At 44.6% G+C, this 27,745-nt stretch overlaps 1 protein-coding gene and 1 long non-coding RNA gene across 20 annotated transcripts in view; one reads left to right on the top strand and one right to left on the bottom strand.

Annotated features, from left to right (window-relative positions):
• Window positions 1-956, bottom strand: part of c2cd5 (C2 calcium dependent domain containing 5) — a 116,305-nt gene extending 115,349 nt beyond the window's left edge. For all 18 annotated transcript variants that reach the window (XR_011882980.1, XM_072241778.1, XM_072241775.1 and 15 more), the window contains exon 1: window positions 672-956. The gene's annotated coding sequence lies outside the window, so the exon portion shown is untranslated. The remainder of the gene's footprint in view (window positions 1-671) is intronic.
• LOC140186950 (uncharacterized) overlaps window positions 654-27,745 on the top strand; it is a 46,432-nt gene continuing 19,340 nt past the window's right edge. For both annotated transcript variants that reach the window (XR_011882982.1, XR_011882981.1), the window contains exon 1: window positions 654-1,046. This is a non-coding gene — a long non-coding RNA (uncharacterized lncRNA). The remainder of the gene's footprint in view (window positions 1,047-27,745) is intronic.

Raw genomic sequence — 27,745 nt, forward strand, 5'->3', positions numbered from 1 at the left:
CCTCGGTGAAACGTCAAAAAGCTAAAGCCACAAATCCCCATTCTAACACTGTCCCGCCAACAAAGGCCACACCCTTTGTCCTTGCGTATTTATGTGCCCTTGTTAATGAATCCCGATCGCTGATTGGCCCCTGTTCAAATGCCAAAAATCCCGTGAAGCGCTGCTTTTTAATACACACTCACTTACCTGTGAGAATCACTATAGTCGACCTTTTTGTTTTATTGGGTTATTTAATGTAATAATGATATATTATTTGCATACTTTTCTTGTGGATGCTGCATATCTGATTTACATACCTGTAATACTGCTACATCTAAGGTTTTTATTGCACCTGTGCATATGGTAATAACCTCGACTCCGACTTTATCGCAATGCAAACAGTTTAATTTGTACAGTGAAGTTAGGGCACTGAACAAACTCCCTTATTCAGAGTACGAGCAAGGAAGTGAAATGAAAACGAATGAATTGAAAGCTGAAGCATCGGTAACTCTGGAGAGGAGAGGGAAGGAAAGGATTGGCTAGGAGGTGGTGCTTGTCACCCAGACCATCAGACAAGCCTCTTCCCCGGCTCGGCCCAGCCCCTCGGATCAGGGCGCCAGCCGCCGGGCTCTGGGGCCTGTCCGGCCGCACAAGCGCACCGCTCCGGCTGCTCGAGGAGAGGTAATACGTACCACGCCTAGGGATCAGGGCCTCCGCTTACTCCCCTTCGCTCCGCATCTTCACCCATAACCCGGGGCGAGGCATCGCTGCGCGCCGGGCCCCAACACCCCCGGACTCGTAACGCGGCCGCCTTCGGGGCCCGAGCTGGATGGGTTTGGAGCTACCCACTATAACAACCCTCTCCCGCTAGCTTCCTCTTCCCCCTCGGCGGCGGTCGTTGTTTATTTGTTGTCCTCGCGGAGCTGCAGCGCCTTATCGACCCACAGTCATTAATTTCCGGTGTCACGCGTCTTCACTTCCGGGCGACTGCCTCCCAGTTCCCATCCGCGCTGAGCTGGCGGCGGTGCTGCTCTGCTGGGGAGTGACTGGTTGCAGCCCTCTCTAAGGTAACTTTCCTTTTCTGCCCCTGTAAGTCCCGTGCTGAGGGCTGCCATGAAGTATTTACTCGGCCACAGCTCTCCAGGAGCGAATATAAGTTCTGAAATCAGAATCGGGTTTATTACCACCGGCGTGTGTCGTGATATCTGTTAACTTAGCAGCAGCAGTTCAGTGCAACACAGTATAGAAGAAAACAAATCAATCAGTTATAGTATATGAAATGAATTATCTTTATTGTCATTGCATAGTACAATTTGTCATGCACCAATACAGCGCAAATGAGTTTGCAACTCCCATACTCAATGCTATAAAACAACAAAGAAAATAAATAATAAATAAAATCAAGTAACCAGAATGTATAACTGGAGATTAAAAATCGTGCAAAAACAGAAATAATATATTGAAAAAGTGAGGTAGTGTCCAAAGATTCAATGTCCATTTAGGAATTGGGTGGCAGAGGGGAAGAAGCTGTTCCTGAATCGCTGAGTGTGTGCCTTCAGGCTTCTATACCTTCTACCTGATGGTAACAGTGAGAAAAGGGCATGCCCAGGGTGCTGGAGTCCTTAGTAATGGACACTGCCTTTCTGAGACACCACTCCTTGAAGATATCCTGGGTACTTTGTAGGCTAATACTCACAGACATCTCACCCTGTAAAAACTCATTTCAGGGAGGTCTCAACCGAAAGTCTCAACCTCATAGCAGTCTGTGTCAATGAATTTGTTAATTTTGCAAGACATCAGATTGACAAGTGTTTTGTGAGATTTCTGACTTCTGAATTCTGTCTTAATGTGCCATGTTCACAATAGCTGCTGTCTTGGTTGATGAGCAGGCATAGTTTTTTGCTATTTCTGAATCAGGAAACATTTTCCTGAATAGTTTGCCCGTGCGCTTACACGCCTGGAGTGGCAGGTTATGCTCAACGATGAAAGATGTAAAGTACACCTCAACTGTAGTGACCTTCTCTGTCAGACTTTGGTTTTCTGCTGAAAAGAACTGGGAAATACTTGAGCAGACTTCCCTGCGCTTAGCCTCCCTAATATGCTGTGGTCCCTAAAAAGAAATAAAAGCATAAGGTGAATCCTTATTACAGGTGTGCGCTGCTTAATGTCCATATCCGATTGCATATACGTCCGTTTTTGTGTGTGTGTCTGTCTGTCTGTCTCTGTCTCTCTCTCTCTCTCTCTCTCTCTCTCTCACACACACACACACACACACACACACACACACACACACACACACACACACACACACCACCCACCCACCCACCCACCCTGCAATAGTCGGGATCAGAACTTACTTTTTTTACAACGAAATGGGGGATTTTAAATGAGTGATTTAGAAGTTCTGTATCTTCAAGTTCAAGTTTATTGTCATCTGGCTGATTGTCCACAAACAAAACAACCTCTGTCCGGACCACGGTGTAGCCACAATGCATATATCACGCACACCACATAAAACAATATATTACCATATTATTTAATAAAGTGTAATTCAAAATGCATATAAAGTGAGCAGCACGGGTAAGCAGTTCGCTGTCCTAATGATGAGACCTCGGTGGGGGCCGGGTATTTAATAAAATCATTTTTTCTTCTGAAAACGGCTGCGCTTAAACCTAGCCCATCGTGGGCTTCGATGTACCTGTAAGTGGAAGTGTTTCAGGGAAAAAAACCCAAAGAATTTGCTTGCTGTAAGTGCGTTTTTAAAGATGTCTTAGTGGACGATTTTGGAATTTCGCTTCAATTTAAACCCTGCTCTAATCCCCTTTAAGACGCCAACACGCCCTACCCGTATAGGACAGCCTCGCGTAGTCAGGTTGTCACCGCCAGCCTTGGGAATTCCTTCGCTAGGCTTTTGTGCTTCATCACCGACAGTTGTCCGGATGATTTCAGTGTCATTAGAGACGGCAGTAACTGAACTGATGGAATATGGAAGAGAGATTCGACTGTAAAGCCCGCCCACAGAGAAAACTGATAGGTCTACTTAGCACAAAGAGCGATCAAGCAGGATTCATTCATTTTCTTTCTAACTTTTTTTTTCAAAAAATCGATTTCCGGGATATTGTATAGAATTTGCAGGCATCAGGGAGCCGCTATTGATATGCGGGAGACTCCTGAAACTCCCGGGAGAGGTGGGATGTCTGTACTCAAGACAGAACCGACTAAGTTTCCGACCCTTTGCAGCTTCTTTCGGACCTATGCAGTAGCACTCCCATACCAGACAGTGATGCAGCTTGTCAGAATGCTGTCCACGGCACACCTATCGAAGTTTTTGAATGTTTTTGTTGACATAACAAATCTCTTCAAACTCCTATTGAAGTATAGTTGCTGTCTTGCCTTCTTTATTGCTGCATCAATGTGTTGGGACCAGGTTAGGCCCTCAGTGATCGTGACACCCAGGATCTTGAAATTGCTCGCTCTCTCCACTTCTGATCCCTCTATAAGGATTGGTATGTGTTCCTGAGTCTTACTCTTCCTGAAGTCCACAATCAGCTCTTTCGTCTTACTGATGTTGAGTGCAAGATTATTGCTGTGACACCACTCCACTAGTTGGTGTATTTCGCTCCTGTATGCCCCCTCATTTCCGTCTGAGATTCGACCAACAGTGGTTGTATCATCAGCAAATTTATAGATGGTATTTGAGCTATACCTAGCCACACAGTCGTAGGTATATAGAGAGTAGAGCAGTAGGCTAAGCACACGTTCCTGAGGTGCACCAGTGTTGATCGTCAGTGAGGAGGAGATATGATCTTCCACCTGTCAAAGTTTATTGTTTATATTGCAAAGAAAAACTTACTTGCAGTGATACCAGAAGCACATAGCATTAGGTACAAAACATTCACAAGCAAAATTGGTAAATTTTAAGTCGGTTTATTATTGTCACATATACAGTGAAAAACTAAGGCTTGTATATCATCCATAACAGATCATTTCATCACATCAATTCATCAAGATGGTATAAGGGAAAAGCAATAACAATGCAGAATATCATATGACATTTACAAAGCATGTGCGGTGCAAGGCAATGATTCGGTAGATTATGAAGTAAAGAGATCATCTTATTGAACGAGAGTTCTGTTCAATTATAACAACAGGACAGAATCCATGGAGCCCAGCAAACTAGTCCCATTTGTCTGTGTTTGGTCTCTAAACCCTTCCTACCCATGTTCTATTCCAGATGCCTTTTAAATGTACTTTTGTACATGCTTCAACTATTTCCTCTAATATTTCATTCCATATATGCAGCACCTTCTGTGTAAAGAAGTTGCCCTTCATGTCCTCTAAAATCTTCACCTCTCACCTTCAATTTAGGCCATCTCATTTTTAGAAACCCATACCTGAGAAGAAGACTTTGTGCATTCACCCTATCTATACATTTCATCATTTAGCATACTGGTTTGCTCAGTGCTTTACAGTACAGGTGAACTGGGTTCAATTCCCTCCACTGCCTGGAAGGAGTTTGTACATTCTCCTGTGACAACGTGCGTTTCTTCCTGGTGCTCTGGTTTCCTCCCACAGTCCAAAGATGTAACGCTTGGTAGATTAATTGGTCTTTGTAAATTGTCCCGTGATTAGGCCGTAAGACATAGGAGCAGAATTTGGCCATTCAGCCCATTGAGTTTGCTCCGCCAGTCAATCACGGCTGATCCTTTATTCCCCTGCTCAACCCCATTTCCCAGCTGTCTCCCTGTAACCTTTGATGCTGTGTTCAATCAAGAGCCTATCAATCTTTGCCTTAAATACACTGAATGACCTGACCTGCACAGCTGTCTGTGGTAACAAGTTCCACAGATTCACAACCATCTGGCTAAAGACATTTCTCTGCATCTCTGTTTTAAATGGATGCCTCTCTATCTTGAGGCTGAGCCCTCTTGTCCTAGACTCCTCCAGCATGGGAAACATCCCTTCCACATCTACTCTGTCTAGGCCTTTCAACATTCGAAAGGCTTCAGTGGGATCCCCCTGCATCCTTCCAGCGAGGACAGACCCAGAGCCATTAAACGTTCCTCATATGATAACCCTTTCATTCTCAGAATCATCCTTGTGAATCACCCTCTGCAATGCCAGCACATCTTTTCTTCGATGGGGAACCCAAAACTGTTCACAATACTCAAGGTGAGGCCTCACCAGTGCCTTATAAAACTTCAGCATCATATACCTACTCTTGTATTCAAGACCTCTTGAAATGAATGCTAACATTGCATTTGCCTTCCTCACCACAGACTCAACCTGCAAGTTAACCTTTAAGGTGTTCTGCACAAGGACTCCCAAGTCCCTTTGCATCTCAGATTTTTGGATTTTTTTTCCTGCTTAAAAAATAGTCTGCACATTTATTTCTACTACCAAAGTGCATGACCATGCATTTTCCAACAATGTATTTCATTTGCCATTCTCTTGCCCATTCTCCTAATTTGTCTCAGTCCTCCTGCAGCCTACTGTTTCCTCAATACTACCTGCCTCTCCATAAATCTACATATAATCTGCAAATTTGGCATCAAAGCCACCTATTCCATCCTCTAAATCATTGATATACAGCATAAAAAGAAGTGGTCCCAACACTAACCCCTGTAGAACACCCCTAGTCACTGGCAGCCAACCAGACAAGGATCCTTTTATTTCCACTTGCTGCCTCCTACCAGTCAGCCAATACTCTAACCATGTTAGTAACTTTCCTGTAATACCATGGGCTCTTAACTTAGTAAGTAGCCTCATGTGTGGCACCTTGTCAGAGGCTTCTGAAAGTCCAAGTATACAACATCCATTATATCCCCTTTATTGATCCCCTTATTGACTTGTAATCTCAAAGAATTCCAAGAGGTTCGTCAGACAAGATTTTCCCTTAAGGAAATCATCCTGACTTTGTCCTATCTTGTCCTGTGTCACCAATGTGACGAAAGAGGGTTACAAAAAGTACACATAGACTAAGATGTTAACTGTCCTGTGCTGGCACCAGTGGGATCAGCAGTTGATCTGCCACCTGTCTTCAGGAGAAAGAGAGATAAGGGAGACAATGGAGCAGCATTTGGAAATGTTAATGAAGAGACGAGAGAGTTTAACGGAAGGAGACACCGGTCTGAGAACTGTCAAGATCGGCTCCTTTTTGAACCCTGAACTGTTTGAAGTGTGATGGACAGGCGATACCCCAGCAGGGGGATAAAAAGGGACAGGTTCGCTAAGGCAGGACACACACGACACCATGAGGTAATGAGACTCTGGAAGCGGTGCGCCTCCCACAAGTCGGTGGGAGTTTTTGGAGGGCTGGTCGTGGGACCAAGCCATAGACGCACAGGGTGGAAAGGTACAATCAGCGGGAACCTGGTGTGTGTCCGCCCTTGCCTGGGTGCCAGGTTCACTGCAGAGGAACGATCGTATCTGAAACGGAGGGGTCACAGTCGGTGACCTCAGAAGACATTACAAAGGGCTCGCCCAAAAGCTGGCTGCGAGGAATATCGAAGGTCTGTGTGGAAGCCGTTTTGAATATTCATGCGCTTTCGCCCTCTCTCTCCTCTCCCCCTACTGTCCACCGGCACGGCAGTGATTACTGTGAACTGAACTGAACTCAATTGAACTGAACTTTGCGTCACTTTGAAACTGGTCATTTACCCCTAGACGACGATAGAGCTTGATTGATCCTGTTATCCTGGTTCTGTGTACATGTGTGTTTATCATTGCTGAACTGTTGTATTTATTATCCTTTTGATTAGAGTACTGTGTTGCTTATTTCTTTAATAAAACTTTCTTAGTTCCAGTAATCCAGACTCCAACTGAGTGATCCATTTCTGCTGGTTTGGCAACCCAGTTACGGGGTACGTAACATAAGTGGGGTTCTCGTCCGCGATTTTGAACGCTAAATTTGGGACGGAGTAAATTGATTGGGTTAAAATTCCCAAAAGAAAGAAAAGGCAAACAGCAGAAATGGAGGTTGAGGAATTTCTAAAGGCGCCGACCTTGGAGGCATTAGAAGATGCCAGGAAATCGGAATTGGCAGCTGTGGCCAAACGGTTGAATCTTGTTAAGGGGAAGTCGACAATGAGGAGAGAGGAGATACACAGAACTATCGTAGAGCACTATGTATCTAAAGGTGTGTTTCCCCAAGGGGAGCTGGAGGTGGTGTCTATTGGAAAACCTGCTGGAGACGCGGTACAGGTGCAGCTTGAAAAACTGAGACTCGAGCACGAGTTCCGGGTACGGCAGCTAGAACACGAAGAGAAGCAGTTAGAAAGGCAGGAGAAAGAGAAACAGTTAGAAAGGCAGGAAAGAGAGAGACAGAACGGCAGGAGAAAGAGAAAGAGAGGCAGTTGGAGTGAGAAGAGAGGCAGAGGGAAAGGGAATTTGAGCTGGAGAAGTTAAAGATGATAGCAGAGCAGGGGCCCGTGCCGAACCAAGGTGGAGGGTTCAGGGCGACCCAGGAGGTTAGGCTGGTTCCTCCATTTGACGGTACCAATGTGGATTGGTACTTTCTCCATTTCGAAAAAGTTGCTACAAGTCAGGACTGGCTGAGGGTTAAGTGGACTGTTCTGCTTCAGAGTGTACTTAAAGGAAAAGCCCAACAAGCTTACTCAGCTTTGTCCGCGGAAGATGCCCAGAGGTATGAGGTGGTGAAAGAGGCCATCCTCAGGATTTATGAGTTGGTCCCGGAGGCATACCGGCAGAGGTTCCGGAATGCGAGGAAGCAGTGGGACCGCACGTATTTAGAGTTTGCCTGTGAGATGCAGACATATTGTGAGCGTTGGTGCGCCTCGAAGGGGGTAAATGGGGATTATGACAGACTGCTACAGCTGATCCTGATTGAGCAGTTTAAAGGTTGTGTCCCTGAAGGTATGAGACCCTACCCAGATGAGAAAGAGGCAGCCACGTTAGCCACAACTGCTAAGTTAACGGATGAGTACGCGTTGATGCATAAAATGAAGTTTGCCCCGAGTAAAGGCTACCAGAAGGGTAGTCAGGACGGCGGGGAGAGTCCGCCAGAAAAGTCAAAAAATAAGCCGGGGACTAGTGAGAAGGATAAGGTAGACCGGGAGCAGTCTGGTAGGAAGTCTCCTGGGGTCATCCGTTATAATTGTGGGAAAGTCGGACACTTTGCGTCCAGGTGCTTTGCCCCAAAGAAGGAGACGGGGAAAGGAAAAATGGCAATTTCGACTGGCTGTATCGAGCTGGTAAACGAACCGCTAGGAGAGGAAAGGTCTGCCCAAGTTCAGGAAGGGCGCGAGAGGTTTATCTCGGCCACATTGGTGTCGGTGAAGGAGGGGTTAAACCCAGTTCCAGTGCGGATCTGGAGAGACACGAGAGTGTGTCAGTCATTGATATTGAAGAGTGTATTAGAGTTTAGTTCAGAGACCCAGACTGGGGAGGTCAAGGTCAAAGGTATTGGGGAAGGGACAGAGGCAGTCCCTTTGCACCAGATACACCTACAAAGCAACTTGGTCTCTGGACTAGTCATGATCGGGGTGAGGCCCGAATTACCGATGAAAGGCGTGGAAGTCTTACTCGGTAATGACCTCGCCGGGGGAATTGTGTTCCCAGCCATGAGATTGACAAGTCAGCCTGCCAGCATTGAAGCCCTGCCCATGGACTCGCAGGTTTATGCCGTCTGCGCAGTAACTCGGCGGATGTCGAGGAAGGCTGCAGAGGCTGATATAAAGTTATCTGAGACGTTTCTGCCAGCCTTGTACGAGGAGGGGGTAGAAAGTGAAAAGAAGGAATGTAATGAAACAGGAGAAAGTGGGGAAATTAAGGTAGATTTATCATTAGAAAAGAAGGACTTTATACAGGCACAGGAGCGAGATGAGGAAACAGCTCGCTGTGAAACAGAGTTAGGAAGAGAGCCAGTAGGCTATGGTGTGAAGGGGGAGGTGCTAAGGAAGGAAGGGAGACCAAGTACTGCAGATGAGGAATGGGGGATGGTGCCAAAAATCTCTGGGGATGAGATTTTTAACCTGGCCCACAAGGTACCCCTCGGTGGACATTTTGAGGTGCTGAAGGAAACAGTCGGCGGAATCATGAAAGAGGTTTACTGGCTGCACAGGAGGAAGGATGTTATTGATTATGACCCACACGAACTGAGACGGTCACAGGCTTTTGATATGCTAACAAACCTAGTCGGTGTTAGCGCGGAAATCAATGAAGCTAGGGACCCCCTGATAAGAAAAAAAAAACATTTTGAAAAGATGAGTATGGTATCGACCAGATGGGAGAAGGCTATTGTTTTGGCCAGCTCTGCTTAATCCCCGAACAAAGCGACTCTTTAGGAGAATTAATTAAGCGGCTTGCACACGTGTGTTTGATTGTCCCGAGGCGATGCAAAGAACTGGGACGTTGGGTAGTGTTTGTCACGCTAGGTCAGTCTAGTGAGCAACACTCCTATAGAATGAGTAATTCAGTGACGAAAGGGCTAACGAACACAGAAGTGTATATTGGCGATGTAATACGGCTGTCTGAAGCCAGCTTGATAGTGAACCTTGAAAAAAATGAGTTCGGCCACACGAAGGTCACTTATCTGGGAATTGTGGTGACACAGGGGCAGCTGGCAGCGATGCAAGCTAAGGTGCAGGCTATCTCTGACATCCCAACCTCGACAGACAAGAGGGCCCTCAGAAGGCTCTTGGAGATGGTGGGGTACTGTAGGAAGTTTTTCAATAACTTTGTGGGTACTACCCCTCCCCCCCTTACTAAGCCCTTGCGAAAGAAAACTAAGTCGGGATGGGACGACCCTTGTTATCGTGGTCCGGGATGAAACCCAATGAGAGGTTACACTGATCGCAATTCATCAGTGTTTTCGGCCACTATGAAGTTTGCTAAGTTGGAGCCTGGTTTAGGGGATTATTAATAACACATATAAAAGGAACAGAAAATATGATTGCTGACTGTCTGTCAAGTGTTGACAACTTAAAATTCTCTGTATTAGCCAAATAGCTGATGAAGATGTATATTTGTGTGTATCTAATAATGTATTCATGTTTGTAATTTTTACCCCGGTAAAAATCCTTAAAGGTGAGGGGTGTGACGAAAGAGGGTTACAAAAAGTACACATAGACTAAGATGTTAACTGTCTTGTGCTGGCACCAGTGGGATCAGCAGTTGATCTGCCACCTGTCTTCAGAAGAAAGAGAGATAAGGAAGACAATGGAGCAGCATTTGGAAATGTTAATGAAGAGACGAGAGAGTTTAACGGAAGGAGACACCGGTCTGAGAACTGTCAAGATCGGCTCCTTTTTGAACCCTGAACTGTTTGAAGTGTGATGGACAGGCGATACCCTAGCAGGGGGATAAAAAGGGACAGGTTCGCTAAGGCAGGACACACACGACACCATGAGGTAACGAGACCCTGGAAGTGGTGCGCCTCCCACAAGTCGGTGGGAGTTTTTGGAGGGCTGTTCGCGGGACCAAGCCATAGACGCACAGGGTGGAAAGGTATGATCGGCGGGAACCTGGTGTGTGTCCGCCCTTGCCTGGGTGCCAGGTTCACTGCAGAGGAACGATCGTATCTGAAACGGAGGGGTCACAGTTGGTGACCTCAGAAGACATTACAAAGGGCTCACCTGAAAGCTGACTGCGAGGAATATCGAAGGTCTGTGTGGAAGCCGTTTTGAATATTCATGCACTTTTGCCCTCTCTCTCTCCTCCCCCCCTACTGTCCACCGGCACAGCAGTGATTACTGTGAACTGAACTGAACTCAATTGAACTGAACTTTGCGTCACTTTGAAACTGGTCACTTACCCCTAGACGACGATAAAGCTTGATTGATCCTGTTATCCTGGTTCTGTGTACATGTGTGTTTATCATTGCTGAACTGTTGTATTTATTATCCTTTTGATTAGAGTACTGTGTTGCTTATTTCTTTAATAAAACTTTCTTGGTTCCAGTAAACCAGACTCCAACTGAGTGATCCATTTCTGCTGGTTTGGCAACCCAGTTACGGGGTACGTAACACCAAGTACTCCATAACCTCATCCTTAAAAATTGACTCCAACATCTTCCCAACCTCTGAGGTCAGGCTAACTGGTCTATAGCTTCCTTTCTGCTGCCTTCCTCCTTTCTTAAAGGGTGGAGATTTTTGGCACCATGCCAAAGTCCAATGGTTTTTGAAAGATCATTGCTAATGACTCCACCATCTCTAACACTACCTCTTTTAGAACCCTAGAGTGCATTTCATCTAGTCCAGCTGACTTATGTACCTTTAGGTCTTTCAGCTTTTTGAAAACCTCTCTTCTAATTGTAGCTGCACCCACTTCTCTTCCTTCACACACTACGACATCTGGCACACTGCTAGTGTCTTCCACAGTGAAGATTGATGCAAAATACTCAATTAGTTCATCTGCCATCTCCTTGTCCCCCGTTGTTATTTCTCCAGCCTCATTTTCTAGTGGTCCTATATTCACTCTTATTTCTCTTTTATATTTTACATACTTGAAAAAGCTTTTACTATCCACTTTGATATTGTTTGCTAACTTGCTTTCATATTTCACCTTTTCCCTTCTAATGACGTTTTAGTTCTCTGTAGGCTTTTAAAAACTTCCCAATGTCATAAGGACGAGGCTGGGAATGGACCCAAGTGCAAGACACAGACACTGAAGTACTAGGGACAGGACTAGGACACAGGGTGAGGGCAAGGACATGGACACGAAAACCAGGAACACGGAACAGGACTGGACAAGAGAGCTAGGAGCCCGGGCTTGGACTCCGAGCCAGAGGCAAGACCCAGGTACTGGGTCCTTGTCCAGTCTCTGGCTTGGACCCCAGAACTAGGCAAGGACGAGACTTGGCTGGCAGGCAGGACGAGGCTGGAGTCTTCATGCTTGAGGCTAGAGGCTGGAGACATGAGGCGAGGCTTGGCAGGAGGCTGGAGTCTTCAGGCTTGAGGCTAGGCAGGAGGCTGGAGACTGGAGACTTGAGGCTTGAGGCTAGACAGGAGGCTGGAGTCTCCCCCTGGGCAGGGCATGGTTCTCCACCTGACAGAGGCAAGAGACAGGAAGGGACAGAACCAACCACAGGTAACGGCAAGACGGCCTGGCTTACCCGACAGAAGGAAGGGACAGAACCAACCGCAGGGTAGTGGCAAGATGGCCTGACTTACCAGGCGGAAGCAAGGGACAGGAAGGGAGCTAGGTACGGGGTGGCTCCAGGACAAGACAGCAAGACAATGCAAGGCTTCAGGCAATGCAAGGCAAGACAGATCTTCAGGCGAGGTGAGAGTTACTGGCAAGACAAGGCAGGGCTTCAGGCCAGGAAACAGAAGGCAGGGGAAGGGATACAAGGAGTAAGGACAAGAACAATCCAGCAGCCACGCCCTGGTCTCTGAAGGTATTTATGCAGCCAGCCCCAACGAGCATCAGCTGCCTCAGTTAGAGCTCAACAAGAACAGAAACAGGGTGGACAGGAAAACCTGGAGCAAGGGTCGATGGACCGGACCGTGAACCGGAATATGGACTTCACGGACCAGACCATGACACCCAATTGTCCACCTACCCGCTAATTTTTGCTCTGTTCTATGCTCTGTCTTTGGTTTTTACATTAGCTTTGACTTTCCTTGTCAGCCATGGTTGTACTATTTTGCCATTTGAGTATTTCTTCAGTTTTGGAATATATCTATACTGCACCTTCCTGATGTTTCCCAGAAATGCACGGTATTGCTACACTGCTGACATCCCTGCCAGCAGCTCCTTCCAATCTACTTTGGCCAGCTCCTCTCGCATATCACTATAATTTCCTTTACTCCACTGAAATACTGCTATGTCAGACTTTACTTTCTCCCTATCAAACTTCAAGTTGAACTCAATCATATAGTGATCACTGGCTCTTAAGCACCCTTTTACCTTAAGCTCCCTAATCATCTCCAGTTCATTACAAAACAGCCAATGCAGTATAGCTGATCCCCTAGTAGCCTCAACAACAAACTGCTCGAAAAAGTCATCTAGTAAAGATTCAACAAACTCACGCTCTTGAGATCCATTACTAACCTGATTTTCCCAATTGACCTGCATGTTAAAATCTCCCATGATTATAACATTGTCCTTTTGACACACCTGTTCTATTTCGCAGTGCAGTCTGTGGTCCACATCCCAACAGCTGTTGGAGGCCTGTATATAACTGTTACCAGGGTCCTTTCACCTTTGCAGTTTCTTAACTCAACCCACAAGGATTCAACATCTTCCGATCCTATGTCACATCTTTCTACTGATTTGATGTCATTCTTTACCAGCAGAGCCACGCCGCTCCCTCTGCCTACCTTCCTATCCCTCTGATACAACATGTAACCTTGGACATTCAGCTCCCAATTACAACCATCCTTCAAGCTAGGATTAAGTTGGGGGGATTGCTGGGCGGCATGGTTTGAAGAGCTGGAAAGGCCTATTCCACGTTGTATCGGAAATAAAAATAAATAAGTATGTTTTAATAAAGTAATCCAAAGCCTGCGGTGAATGCAGTCCATCTGCACCTTTCACCCTCAAGAAGACCCAGACGTCTAGGATGGAAGGAAGTTGGCCTCACTTCTCCCTGCTAGCTCCAGAGGTCTTTTGCAATCTGCTCTGCTCTTAGCACCAAGCACCAAGGACCGCAAAGATTTGTGAACACCTTGCAGGGAGCCATTAAGTTTTATTGGCTATTGAAGCACTCGTCAGGCTCAATACAAGACAGGAGCTCTGACCAGATCCACCACTGAACCCACTTATCACTTGTCCCACCCCTTCCTCTTATCCCTTTATATTGTCTGTCTCCCTTCTACCATTCAGTCCAGATGAAGTATCCTGACCCAAAATTTTCCTCAATGGATGCCTCCTGAGTTCGTACGGCAGTTTTTGTTTTGCTCCAGATTCTAACATTTGCAGTCTCTGGTGTCCATACTCGTGCTCCTACAGTGTTATGAATGGATGACTGGAACTGCGTCACTTGAAGGATTCTGCTATCCCAAACTTGAGTCAGGTGGTACCAGACTGCACTGTCAGAGGCTTGATTCAAAGTTGGAACTTTGTGTGATTTATGTTGGACGGGGCCACCACTGGGACCACAGATATGAACCACAAGGTCTTTATTTGGTAATTGAGTTTGGAGACTGTCTCTTTGGGGGCAGACTTTCAAATGAGATACATATACTTTGGGCAAAAGAATTAGAAATTGCCCATTCAGTGAAGGGAAAACAGTATCCCAGCCATTGATAATGTCCTGTGACTTGGATGAAAAATTCACCCAGAAATAGATGTTAATATTAGAAATATTTGGATAAATCTATTAACAAAATCTGAAGGTCAGATTAACATTGATGTATTTTTAAACATAAAATGCTTATATTTCTAACAATATAAAAGAAAAGTTAAGTTTTTAATGTAATCCAGAATGGAGAGGATTTCACAGCCGTATGTCTGCAGCAAAATATGTACCATGGATGACATGGCTTTTATTAATCAGTTTATTTAGAACTGTTTGTTTCTCTTAAAGTTAGCTTGGCTCTAAAATATCAGAGCAGTAAAGGTCTCTTAATAATTGAACTATGCAACTAAAATGCATATTTTCAACATGCTACACACATAAAAGTTGCTGGTGAACGCAGCAGGCCAGGCAGCATCTCTATGAAGAGGTACAGTCGACGTTTTGGGCCGAGACCCTGAAGGGTCTCTTCCTAGAGATACTGCCTGGCCTGCTGCATTCACCAGCAACTTTTATGTGTGTTGCTTGAAATTCCAGCATCTGCAGATTTCCTTGTATTTGTGTTTTCAACTTGCTTTTGTGTTTTGTCTTTAAAGTGCAGCTCTCATATAATGAAATGTCCAAAGGTAATTCACAGAAAGCGTATCAAATGAAAGCAGAGCCCGAGAAAAAGAAAGCAGCACAAATGATCAAAGGAGAATTTTAAGGGAAGAAGGAGAGGTAGATAAGTGGTGAGTTTTAGGTTTGCTGCACTTGACAGCTGACAACGGTTGAGTGATTTAAATTTGCGAGTACAAGTGGCCTCAATCAGTAAAGTACAAAGATTAGGAGTCTTGCCTAGCAGATATTGTAGACCTGGACGATTAAAAGATTGTGAGATCTTCTCAGCAGTCCTTTGGGATGCCTGCTTCCACACTAATTTTCTGGGTACTAAGGTGATCAGTGAGGTTACTATTGGAACCACAAACTGCTTCACAGCTGGGGGACAAGAGATCCCAGACTGTGTGAGTAGGTAGCTTATGAGCTGGAGTGCTGCTTCTGCTTTTGATGAAGGGTTTGTTTGATCCCAATCAATGGACTTGGTGCCATCACAATGCCCCTCATCTGCTTTGAGCAGATATGGGCTAGGGGGTTCTTGAGAGTCAGTGGGAAAGCTATTTTTTTTTTCCAAAAAGGCTTTGAGCACATCCTTTAATTTTCTCTCTTTCTCTTTCCGTGACATAGCTCAGAACACAGTGTCTGTTTCAGTGTTAACATAACTGAACCTCTGGTAATCAATATCAGTATCCTGGGAGTTAGAATTGACCAGATACTAAACTGGAGTAATCATGGGCTGCAAGAGCTAGGGTGGCAATAACTTGCCTACTTGTGGTTCAGCTTGCGCAGGTTCAGCTTGTCATCTAAAGGTTTAGCAAACTTCTGTAGATGCATAGTGACAGTATTCTGACTGATTGCATCATGGCCTAGTATGGAAACACCAATGCCAATGAATGAAAAACCTTACAAGAAGTAGTGGATACAGCCCAGTCCATCACAAGAAAAGCCCTCCTCACCATTGAGCACATCTACAAGGAGAGCTGCCACAAGAAAGCAGCATCCATCATCAAGGACCCCTACCACCTCTTCCCACTGCTGCTACCAGGAGGAGGTGCAAGACTTTTAGATCCCACAGCACCAGGTTCAGGAACAGTTATTATCTTTCAATCATCAGGCTCCTGAATCAGTGTGGATAACTTTGCTCATCTCAGCAGTGAGCTGATTCCTTAACCTATGGGCTCACTGTCAAGGACTCTACAACTCATGTTCGCAACATTATTTATTTCTTCTTCTTCTTCTTATTCATTTCTTTTTTGCATTTGCACATTGGTTGTTTGTCCAGCTTCATTTGTGTGTAGTTTTTCATTAATTCTATTGTATTTCTTTGGTCTTCTGTGAATGGCCACAGCAAAATGAATCTCAGTGTAGTATATGGTAAAATACGAGAGGTGATTGATAAGTTTGTGGCCTAAGGTAGAAGGAGTCAATTTTAGAAAACATCGCACATTTATTTTTCCTACATTTACACACTTAGTCCAGCGGTTGTGGAGCATACAGATCCCTTCTTTGTAGAAGTCGGCGTCCTGGACCTCCAGAAGTGGTTCACAGTAGGGGTGATTGATAAGTTTGTGGCCTAAGGTAGAAGGAGATGAGTTATTAACTTAAAACATTGTGCCTAATCACTCAAGGAGTTGAACTGCACGTGCACGTAACGAGAGCTGTATAACTCATCTCCTTCTACCTTAGGCCAAGAAGTTGTCAATCACCCCTGCTGTGGACCATCTGGAGGTACAAGACGTTCTTGTTACATGCACGTGCAGTTCAACTCTGAGTGATAATGGAGAAAGTTTGAAGTTAATAAGTCATCTCCTTCTACCTGAGGCCACAAACTTATCAATCACCCTCCCACCTGTACTTTGACAATAAATTACTTTGAACTTTGAACCACCCGACTATTCATCATGCTTCTAGTTGGCAGCATGTCAGAATCTATGAAGAGGTGCATCATCTATAACCATTGGACATCAGGAAATTCTACCCGTTCATTTTTGAATGTGAATCACAAGATTACGCCCGAAATCCAGTAGGACCAACTAAAATGGATTTTCTCAGTTTTTATTTGTCTAAAATTGTGTATAATTTGTTTAGAACATAGAACATAGAACAGTACAGCACAGTACAGGCCCTTCGGCCCACAATGTTGTGCTGACCCTTAAACCTTGCCTCCCATATAACCCCCCACATTAAATTCCTCCATATACCTGTCTAGTAGTCTCTTAAATTTCACTAGTGTATCTGCCTCCACCACTGACTCAGGCAGTGCATTCCACGCACCAACCACTCTCTAAGTAAAAAACCTTCCTCTAATATCCCCCTTGAACTTCCCACCCCTTACCTTAATCCAGGCAGCATCTTGGTAAATCCCCTCTGCACCCTCTCTAAAGCTTTAACATCCTTCTTATAATGAGGCAATTGGAACTGAGCACAATACTGTGAGTGTGATCTAACCAGAGTTTTTATAAAGCTGTAACATTACCTTGGGGCTCTTGAACTCAACTGATGAAGGCTAATGCACCACATTCTTTCTTAAGCACCCTATCAACTTTTGTGGCAACTTTGAGAGATCAATCAATGTGGATCCCAAGATCCCTCTGTTCCTCCACACTGCCAGGAGTCCTGTCATTAACCCTGTATTTTGTCTTCAAATTCGACCTTCCAAAGTAAATCACATCACATCTTCTCTGGATTGAACTTCATCTCCCACTTATCAACACAGCTCTGCATTCTCTCAATGTCCCTTGACAACCTTCCACACAATACTACCAATCGTGTCACGTGCAAACTTACTAATCAACTCTCCCTCTTCCTCATCTAAGTCATTTATAAAAATCACAAGGAGTAGGGATCCCAGAACAGACCCCATGGAACACCACTGGTCACAAATCTCCATTTAAAGTATGATTTTCTTGTGGTTACTACTTATCTGCTGCTATGTCCTTGTGATGCTGCTGCAAGCAAGGTTTTCATTCCTCCTGTAGCTGTGCACTGTATATGACAATAAAATGACTTTGACTTTCTTTGATTTGGAGTCAGGTTTTCTTGGGAAAAGGTGAACCAGACTTGTGTCATACCTAGCAGGATAATGTCCGATTGTTTAGGATAGCCTAGTCTACATGTAAGCTATACTACCTTTCCTTCATGGAAATGTTTCTCTGGGGTAACATCTTTAACCGCAAGCCCATCAGGCTAGTGGCCCTGCAGAAGTAAGCATTGAATCCTGTGGAATAGCTCACCAAGCAGATTGTCAGTCACTTGTCCAAATGCCACAGACTTACCTTGGCATATACTCCCAGACAGATCCTTCATTCACTGCCCAACTAAATGGAGCTTTGCATAGTAAGAAGGGTAGGCCTCATATTAACAACACCAGAGTCAGATAGAACTTCAGCATGTAGTGATACTTGGTGTTTGCATGCAAAGGCTCTGTGTAGAGTTTGATGCAGTCGCACATGAAGATTTTCCCCTTTCTCAGGCAAATTGTGAACATAATCCAATGGAGTTGATCCATTTTATACATTCAGATGTGCAGAAGATAGCTTAGGTGACCACCGTGGGACAAACTTGGGGTTTAGACCACACCTCTGCCATGTATAGCAACACAAAGAGCACTTAATAGTGTAGTGGCAGTTAATAGTGTTCGCCACTCCCACATGGGATGAGTTCACATACTGGATAAGCAAGGTCATCAATAAAGTTCAGTTGAGAATCCTGCATGCTGGTGCCCTGGCGTACTCTGTACTCTCCCTCATTAACGGACACAAAAAGGGGTCAGAAGTGGTTGGTCATCAATAAATTGGTGCTCCAGGCCAAGTGATATACCAACTCAGCACGATGTTCATCCAGTTTACTTCGTGACGCAGGAAAGCTTTCACGTACCTGAGCTAAGTAGATTTTGGTATCTTTCATGAGGGCAGAGTCAGCTTCCATCCACTCACTTTTGCATGACATCCTCGACCAAGTGTCTGGTGTTGTGAAAGTTTTGCTGGGAATATGTTCAATGTCATAACGGTATCGCATAACCTCATTCTGAATCTTCGCAGACGTGGAGGTAAATCATCCAAGTGTTTTGAGGAGGCTGACAAGTGGCTTGTGGTCTGTTTCAAGTGGGAATTTAGTACCTATCAAGTATTGGCTGAAGCATTCAGAATCCCAAACTCTCGTTTTCGACTTGGGTGTAATACTGTTCAATAGGAATCGATGCTGTCAATGCAACTGCCACCAGTTTCCATACACCACTGCAGTATTGCATAAGCACTCCCCCTAAACCAAAGGAAGAGGTGTCTTCTGAGATCTCAGTTGATTTGTTCGAATCAAAGAATGCCAATGTTGGCAGGGAGATAAGTTTTCTTTTAAGTGATGAGAATGACTTATTCAGTGGTGTGTCCCAGGTCCAAACATTTCTCAGAGGATGTCATGTAGTGGTTTTGTTTCACTGGCAATTATGGAATGACCTTTCCCAGCTGGCTTACCACACCATGAAATCTGGGGATCTCTGATACATTTGTAGGTTCCTCCATGCTCTGAACTCCTGACAGTTTGTCTGAATCTGGTTGCATTCTCTCGGAGGACAGCTGGTGGCCAAGGAAATTCACCTCCAACTTTGCAAATCTACACTTATTTTTCTTCAGGGTGATTACAGTCTGATTCAGTTTCTCCAAGGCATGAATGAATGCATCATCCCTGTTGCAGAATACTCTTTCCAGTCTCTCCAAAATCTGATTCGTCGTCATCTGAAAGGGTTCAGAGATGCCAAAAGAGAATCTCTTGAAGGCATAGCATCCACGTGTTGTGATAAAGGTTGTGAGCTTCTATGACTCAGAAGCTAAATAGATCTGCCAGAACCTTGTGCTTGCATCTAGATTGCTGAAGAAATTTGCTCTACCCAGCATACCGAATGTGTGCTCAACAGGGGGTTGAATAAACTTCTCCCGCCTCACAGCATTATTCAATTTTGTTAGATCAACATAAATCCTCGCTGTGCCACCTGGCCTGGAAACAGGAACAATGCTCGCACACCAGTCAGTAGGTCCATTCATTCAAGTTATAATGTCAAGTGCCTCCATTCTCTCAAGTTCAGCTTTGACTCTTCATCAATGGGACTGGAATATGCCTTGCTGCGGTCACAGAGTAACATAGAAAACATACAGCACAATACAGGCCCTTTGACCCACAAAGCTGTGCCGAACATGTCCCTACCTTAGAACTACCTAAGCTTTACCCGTAGCCCTCTATTTTTCTAAGCTCCTGGCCTCAGTTGAATAAGGTACTCTTCTTCCAGTACCTCCAGGCCTGTAGCTTCTAGCTTTACCTTGGTATCATTTTTTTGGTGCCTGAGTTCTGCCTGTTGCTGATGAACATTCTCACTCTGCCTGACCATAGTAATAGTCAGTGTGAGTTTAGACTGGTGTGAGATTAAGCTGCAACTGAAGTCTCTCTGACAATTTGGTGTCTAGTAGCCCAACAACAATCTTGTCTCCAATTAGCTCATCTCTCAGATTTCCATAAGCACAGTCGTCTGACAGGGCATACAATGTTGTGATAAAGTCATTTACACTTTCATCTGGCTCCTGTTTTCTGGAGATGAACTTTGCCCTCTCATACATCACATTTTACTTTCCTGGAAATATTCTTTGAATTTGTTCTGCCCTATTTAGTACTTGTTTTTTAAGCATCTGTCAGTCCAAATCCACCATGATGTAATCTGCTTTGTCACGTATGCAGTATATCAGTATGAGTCCTGACGAAGGGTCTCGGCCTGAAACGTCGACTGCACCTCTTCCTACAGATGCTGCCTGGCCTGCTGCGTTCACCAGCAACTTTGATGTGTGCTGCTATCAGTATGCTTACTTGATGCACTTCTGAAACCTAAGTGAGATTGCTTATAACTCTAAATCTCTCAAAGCATCTGAGCCATCAAATGTCTCAGGGGGTGGGGCTGTTAGTTAAGAAGTTGAGGGCACTGCAGGTATTTGCTTAATTTCGCAAACAACAGGAATTCTGCAAATGCTGGAAATTCAAGCAACACACATAAAAGTTGCTGGTGAACGCAGCAGGCCAGGCAGCATCTCTAGGAAGAGGTGCAGTCGACGTTTCAGGCCGAGACCCTTCGTCAGGACTCATACTGATATACAGTCATGCAGTACTGTGAGCACGGATGGCCAGCTGTTCCAAAAGGAGCTCACAGATTCAGATCATTCCGGCTTGAAAGAGACACACTCACCATTCTTGATAATTTGCAGCTAAAGGGCTCTAGACTCATCATTGCTACTTCTATGCAAACCAAGATCATCAATCAAACCCACCAAGGACATCAAGGCATCGAAAAATGTCGCCTAAGAGCAAGGCAGTCTATGTGGTGCCTGGGTTGAGCTCACAGCTGAGAGGTTATGTGAAGCATGCAGAAACATGCACAAAAATCACGCTGAACCTCTGTCCCACAGTATTCCCAGATTTTCCATGTCAAGTTGCAGACATAGATATTTTTGAGCCACAATGAGGCAGATCATTGCACACCATTGCAGATTTCAAAGCTAAACACAGTGGTATTTCCAACATTGCTGCCTCTCTCCAGATGAGCTAAATCTTTTTTACACTCGATTCGATGTTGCCAACACTGCGTCCCTGAGGAGAACTGTGGAGAGACCTGCACCTTAGTCATTTCTGAGGCAGAAGTATGCAGGTATTACAAAAAAATGCACAGTTGCAGGGCTGCAGGACCGGACGGCATCTCAGGGCGGGTAGTCAGGATGTGTGTGGCACAACTGGGAGATGTATTTACAGATGTTTTTAATCTCTCCCTCTCTCAGTGCAGAGTGCCCTCCTTCTTCAAAATATCCACCATTGCTCCTGTACCTAAAAAGACCAAGGTAACATGTCTGAATGACTGGCATCCTCTTGCACTCACCTCAGTAAAAAGCAAATGCTTTGAGAGGCTAGTGAAGGACTACATCTGCAGCATGCTGCCACTCACAATGGACACAACTGACCAACAGATGACGCAATAGCCACAGCTCTACACACCGCCCTTACACATCTGGAGAAGAGGGATACTTATGCTCCTGAACTACAGTTTGACATTTGACACCATAATTCCCTCCAGGCTCAGAGACCTTAACCTCCACCCTGCCTTGTGCAGCTGGATCCTGGACTTCCTATCAGATCTCTGGCAGGTGATAAGAGTGGGCTCCCTTACCTCCTCCCCTCTGACCCTCAACACAGGTGCCCCTCAGGGCTGTGTCCTAAGCCCCCTCCCTTACTTTCTGTATACCCACGATTATGTCGCCATGCACAGCTCCAATCTGCTAATTAAATTTGCTGACGATACTACATCAAATAATAGCGAGGCAACCTACAGAGAAGAAGTCATCACCCTGGCACAGTGGTGTCAAGAAAACAACCTCTCCCTCAACGTTGCTAAAACAAAGGGAACTCGTTGTGGACTATAGGAGGAATGGAGACAGGCTAACCCCTATTGACATCAATGGATCTGGGGTTGAGAGGGGGAACAGCTTTAAGTTCCTTGGCATACACGTCACCAAGACTCTCACGTGGTCTGTACATACCAGCTGTGTGGTAAAAAAAAGCACAACAGGAAGTTTGGTATGGGCCCCCAGATCCTAAGAACTTTCTACAGGGGCACAATTGAGGACATCCTGACTGGCTGCATCACTGCCTGGTATGGTTTTGGTCCCCTAATCTGAGGAAAGGCATTCTTGCCATAGAGGGAGTGCAAAGAAGGTTCACCAGATTGATTCCTGGGATGGCAGGACTTTCATATGATGAAAGACTGGATCAACTAGGCTTATACTCTCTGGAGTTTAGAAGATTGAGGAGGTATCTTATTGAAACATATAAAATTCCAAAGGGATTGGACAGGTTAGATGCAGGAAGATTGTTCCCGATGTGGGGGAAGTCCAGAACGAGGGGTCACAGTTTAAGGATAAATGGACTGAGATTAGGAAAAACTTCTTCACACAGAGAGTGGTGACTCTGTGGAATTCTCTGCCACAGGAAACAGTTGAGGCCAGTTCATTGGCTATATTTAAGAGGGAGTTAGATATGGCCTTTGTGGCTAACGGGGCCGGGTGTATGCAGAGAAGGCAGGTACAGGGTTCTGAGTTGGATGATCAGCCATGATCATACTGAGTGGCGGTGCAGGCTCGAAGGATCGAATGGTCTACTCCTGCACCTATTTTCTATGTTTCTATGGGAATTGTACTTCCCTCAATCGCAGGATACTGCAGAGCGTGGTGTGGACAGCCCAGCGCATCTGTAGATGTGAACTTCCCACTATTCAGAACATTTACAAAGACTGGTGTATAAAAAGGGCCCGAAGGATCATTGGGGGCCCGAATCACCCCAACCACAAACTGTTCCAGCTGCTACCATCCGGGAAACGGTACCACAGCTTAAAAGCCAGGACCAACAGGCTTTGGGACAGCTTCTTCCACCAGGCCATCAGCCTGATTAATGTATGCTGATACAACTGTATTTCTATGTTATATTGACTGTCCTGTTGTACATGCTATTTATTATAAATTACTACAAATTGCACATTGCACATTTAGGTGGAGACGTAATGTAAAGATTTTTACTCCTCATGTATATGAAGAATGCACGTAATAAAGTCAATTCAATTCAATATATTCTCATGCACACAACATGCTGGAGGAACTCAGCAGGCCAGTAGCATCTGTGGAAAAGAATAATCAGTGGGCGTTTCAGGCCGAGACCCTTCGTCAAGACTGTTTACTCTTTTCCATAGATGCTGCCTGGCCTGCTGAGTTCTTCCAACATTTTGTGTGCGTTGCTTGGATTTCCAGCATCTGCAGATTTTCCCTTGTTTGAAGTATATTTTCAGTGTGGATTACTACTCACAAAATGTTGAGGTGTCCAATATGTCCTCTGCATCCTCAGTTGCAGTTATATAGCACCTGAAAGCTGTATTCGCTCGTCACAGAATACCAGAGCGACTTGTGCCAGACAATGGTACATAATCCAGCTGCTCAAAATTCAAAGCCTTTGCTAGGGACTATGAGTTCAAACACCAGACAAGCAGTCCTCAGATCCCACAGGCATGTGGAGAAGCGGAAAGAGCAGTGCAGTCTGTTAATGCAAAGGATCCCTACAAAGCACTGCTAGCTTGTTGCTACAGACCTTCTGCAAATGGCTACAGTCAATCAGAGCTGCCAATGGGCTGGAGACTGAGAACAAGCCTGCTCTTTCTTCATTCACTTCTCCAGCCTCACTCACTTTGTCACTTAGACAAAGTGAGAAATTTTGAGACAAGACTGCATGAAAAAAAATGAAGAGCACGTGTGATCGCAGACACAGAGCAAAATCTTTGTCATCATTCTGGAGTGCTGAATCTGTTTGGGTTTCAGACCAATTCATCAAAGAATGATAGTCCGGCAGCATCGTGTGTGATCAGAACCTCACAAGATGAAATCTGGCAGAACAGCCATGTAAGCATGCACTGTCAAAGTTCAAGGTAGAGAAGGAAATAAAGTGGCCTGATCCTTATGACAAGGTCCACTTACTTGAGGTGGAGGTACCGTTCAAGAATCTCCATCCGATACAACAGTTAGACCATAAGACAATAAGATATAGGACAAGAATTAGGCCATTTGTCTCATTATGTCTGCTCAACAATTTCATCATGGTTGATCCAATTTTCCTCTCAGCCCCGGTCTCCTGCCTTCTCCCCATATCCCTTCTTGCTCTGACCAGTCAAGAATCTGTCAACCTCTGCCTTAAATATACATAAAGACTTGGCCTCCAGAACTGCTTGTGGCGAAGAATTCCACAGATCCTTTACCCTCTGGCTGAAGAAATTCCTCCTCATCTCCATCCTAAAGGGATGCCCCTCTATTCTGAGACTGTGTCCTCTGGTCTTAGACCCTCCCTACGTAGGAAACTTCCTCTCCACATCCACCTCATCAAGGCCTTTCACCATTCAATTGGTGTCAATGAGGTCATCCCCTCATTCTTCTGAATTCAAGTGAATAGAGGCCCAGAGCCATTAAACTCTCTTTATATGACAAACTATTCGATCCTGCAATCATTTTTGTGAGCCTCCAGTTTCAGCATATCCTTTATAAGATGAGGGGCCTAAGATTGCTCACACCACTCCATGTGAGGCCTCACCAGTGCTTTATAAAATCTTAATATTATATCTATGATTTTATATTCCAGTCTTATTGAAATCAATGCTAACATTGCATGTGCCTTCCTTAACACAGACTCAACCTGCAAATTCACCTTTAAGAAATCATGCATAAGGACTGCCAAGTTCCTTTGCACCTCAGTTTTTTGTATTTCCTCTCCATTTAGAAAATAATTAACCTTTCTATTTTTTTCTGCCAAAGTGATTGAGCATACACTTCGACTCTGTATTCCATCTGTCATTTCTTTGCCTATTCTTCCAATCTGTCTAACTCTTTCTATAGCGTCTCTACTTCCTCAAGACTACCTGCCCCACCACCTATCTTCATTTTGTATGCAAACTTTGCAACAAAGCCATCAATCCCATCAGCCCAATCACGTAAAAGGAATTAGTCCCAACCCAGACCCCTGAGAAACTCCACTAGTCACTGGCAGCCAACCAGTAAAGGCTCTGTTTATTCCCACAGAGTTTATTCCTGCTTAATCCATGCAAGAATCTTACCTATAGTACCATGGACTCGTAGCTTTTTAAGCATTCTCATGTGTGGCACTTTGTCAAAGGCCTTCTAAAAATCCAAGTGCACAACATCAACCGATTCTCTTCTGTCTATCCTGCTTGTTGTATCTTCAAACAATTCCTACAGATTTGTTAGGCAAGGTTGTACCTTGAGGAAACTATGCTGACTGCAGCCTATTTTATCTTGTGCCTCCAAGTACCCTGAAACCTCATCCTTAATAATCGACCCCAACATCTTCCCAACCACTGAGGTCAGACTAACTGGCCTATAGTTTCCTTTCTTCTTCCTCCCTCCCTTCCTGAATAGTGGAATGACATATACAATTTTCCAGTCTTCCGGAACCATTCTAGAATCTAGTGATTCTTGAAAAATCACTGCTAATACCTCCACAATCTCTTCAGCCATCTCTTTCAGAACCCTGCAGTGTACACCATCTGGTCCACATGACATCTACCTTGAGACCTTTCAGTTTCCTAAGAACATTTTCTCTAGTAATGGTAACTTCACACACTTCATGACCCCTGACACCTAGAACTTCCACTGTACTGCTAGTATCTTCCACAGAGAAGACTGATGCCATTTCCTTGACCCCCATTACTACTTCTCCAGCATCATTTTCCAGCGGTCCAATATACACACCCACCTCTCTTTTACACTTTGTGTATCTGAAGAAACTTTTGGTACCCTCAGTAATATTATTGCCTAGCTTACTTTTGTATTCCATCATAATCTTCTTAAAGACTTCTATAGTTGCTTTCTGTTGACATTTAAAAAATTCACATTATTTTTTTTCTATTATATGCCATCTCTTTGGCTTTTATGTTGGCATTGACTTGTCTTGTTAGCAATGGCTTTGTCATCTTTCCTTTAGAATACTTCTTCTTTGGGATGAATATATCCTGTGCCTTACAAACTGCTTTCAGAAATTCCAGCCACTGTAGCTCTGCCATCATCCCTGCCAGTGTACTTTTCTAATCACTTTTGATCAACTCCCCTCTCATGCTTCAGTAATTCCCTTTTTTCCACTGATCGATAGATACATCTGGCTTTTGCTTCTTCTTCTCAAATTTCAGGGTGAATTTGACCAAGTAATGATACCTGTCCTAAGGGTTCTTTTACCTTAAGGTTCCTAACCAATTCTGGTTCCTTGCACAACATCCAATATAGAATAGCTGATCCTCTAGTGGGCTCAACCACGAGCTGCTCTAAAAAGCCACCTTGTAGACATTCTAGAAATTCCCTCTCCTGGAATCCAGCAGCAACCTAATTTTTCCAATCTACCTGAATATTGAAATCCCCCATGACCATTGTAGTATCACCCTTTTGGAATGCATTTTCTATCTCCTGTTGTCATTTGTAGACCACATCTTTAGTACTGTTTGAGGGTTTGTATACAACTCCCATCAGAGTTTTTATACCCTTAGAGTTCCTTAGCTCTACCCACAAAAGTTCAACACCTTCTGACCCTATGTTACATCTTTCTAATGATTTGCTTTCCTGATTTGAACACCACCCCCTCTACCTTCTTGCCTGTCCTTTTGATACAATGTGTATCCTTGGACATTAAGCTCCCAGCTATAATCCTCTTTCAGCCACGATTCAGTGTTCCTACAACATCATACCTGCCAATCTGCAACTGTGCTATAAGTTCATCCATCTTATTCCGTATACTGTGCACATTCAAATATAACACCTCTAGTCCTGTGTTCACCCTTTTCGGTCTTGTCCGCCTTTTTACATCCTGTTGACTGCAATTTTGCCCTATCAACAGCCTTTCCTCAAAACACATTGCCTCTGTTTGTAAACCAACTACCTCATCTTTAGTACTATCATCTGCCGTTCCTATGTTACTTCTTGTATTGAAATATATGCAGCTCAGGACACTAGACACATCATGTTCACCCTTTCAATTAGTAACTTTATGCCTGAGGTCTTACTAACATCTACCTACACAACTTCTCCACTAACTGTTCTGGCACGCTGGTTCCCATCCCCCTGCAACTTTAGTTTAAACCCCACCATGCAGCATTAACAAGTCTTTCCACCAGGATATTAGTCCCCCTCCAGTTCAGGTACGAACTGTCCCTTCTGTACAGGTCCAATGATCCAAAAATCTGATGCCCTCCCTCTTACACCAACTCCTTAGCCACTTATTAAACGTATAATCTTCCTAGTTCTGGCCTCACTAGCATGTGAAACAGGTAGCAATCCTGAGATCACAACCCTGGAGGTCCTGCCCTTTAATTTGGCACCTAATTCCCAGAAGTTCCTATGCAGAACTTGATTG

Source organism: Mobula birostris, chromosome 23 (genome assembly GCF_030028105.1).
Source record: "Mobula birostris isolate sMobBir1 chromosome 23, sMobBir1.hap1, whole genome shotgun sequence".
Lineage (NCBI taxonomy): Eukaryota > Metazoa > Chordata > Chondrichthyes > Myliobatiformes > Myliobatidae > Mobula > Mobula birostris.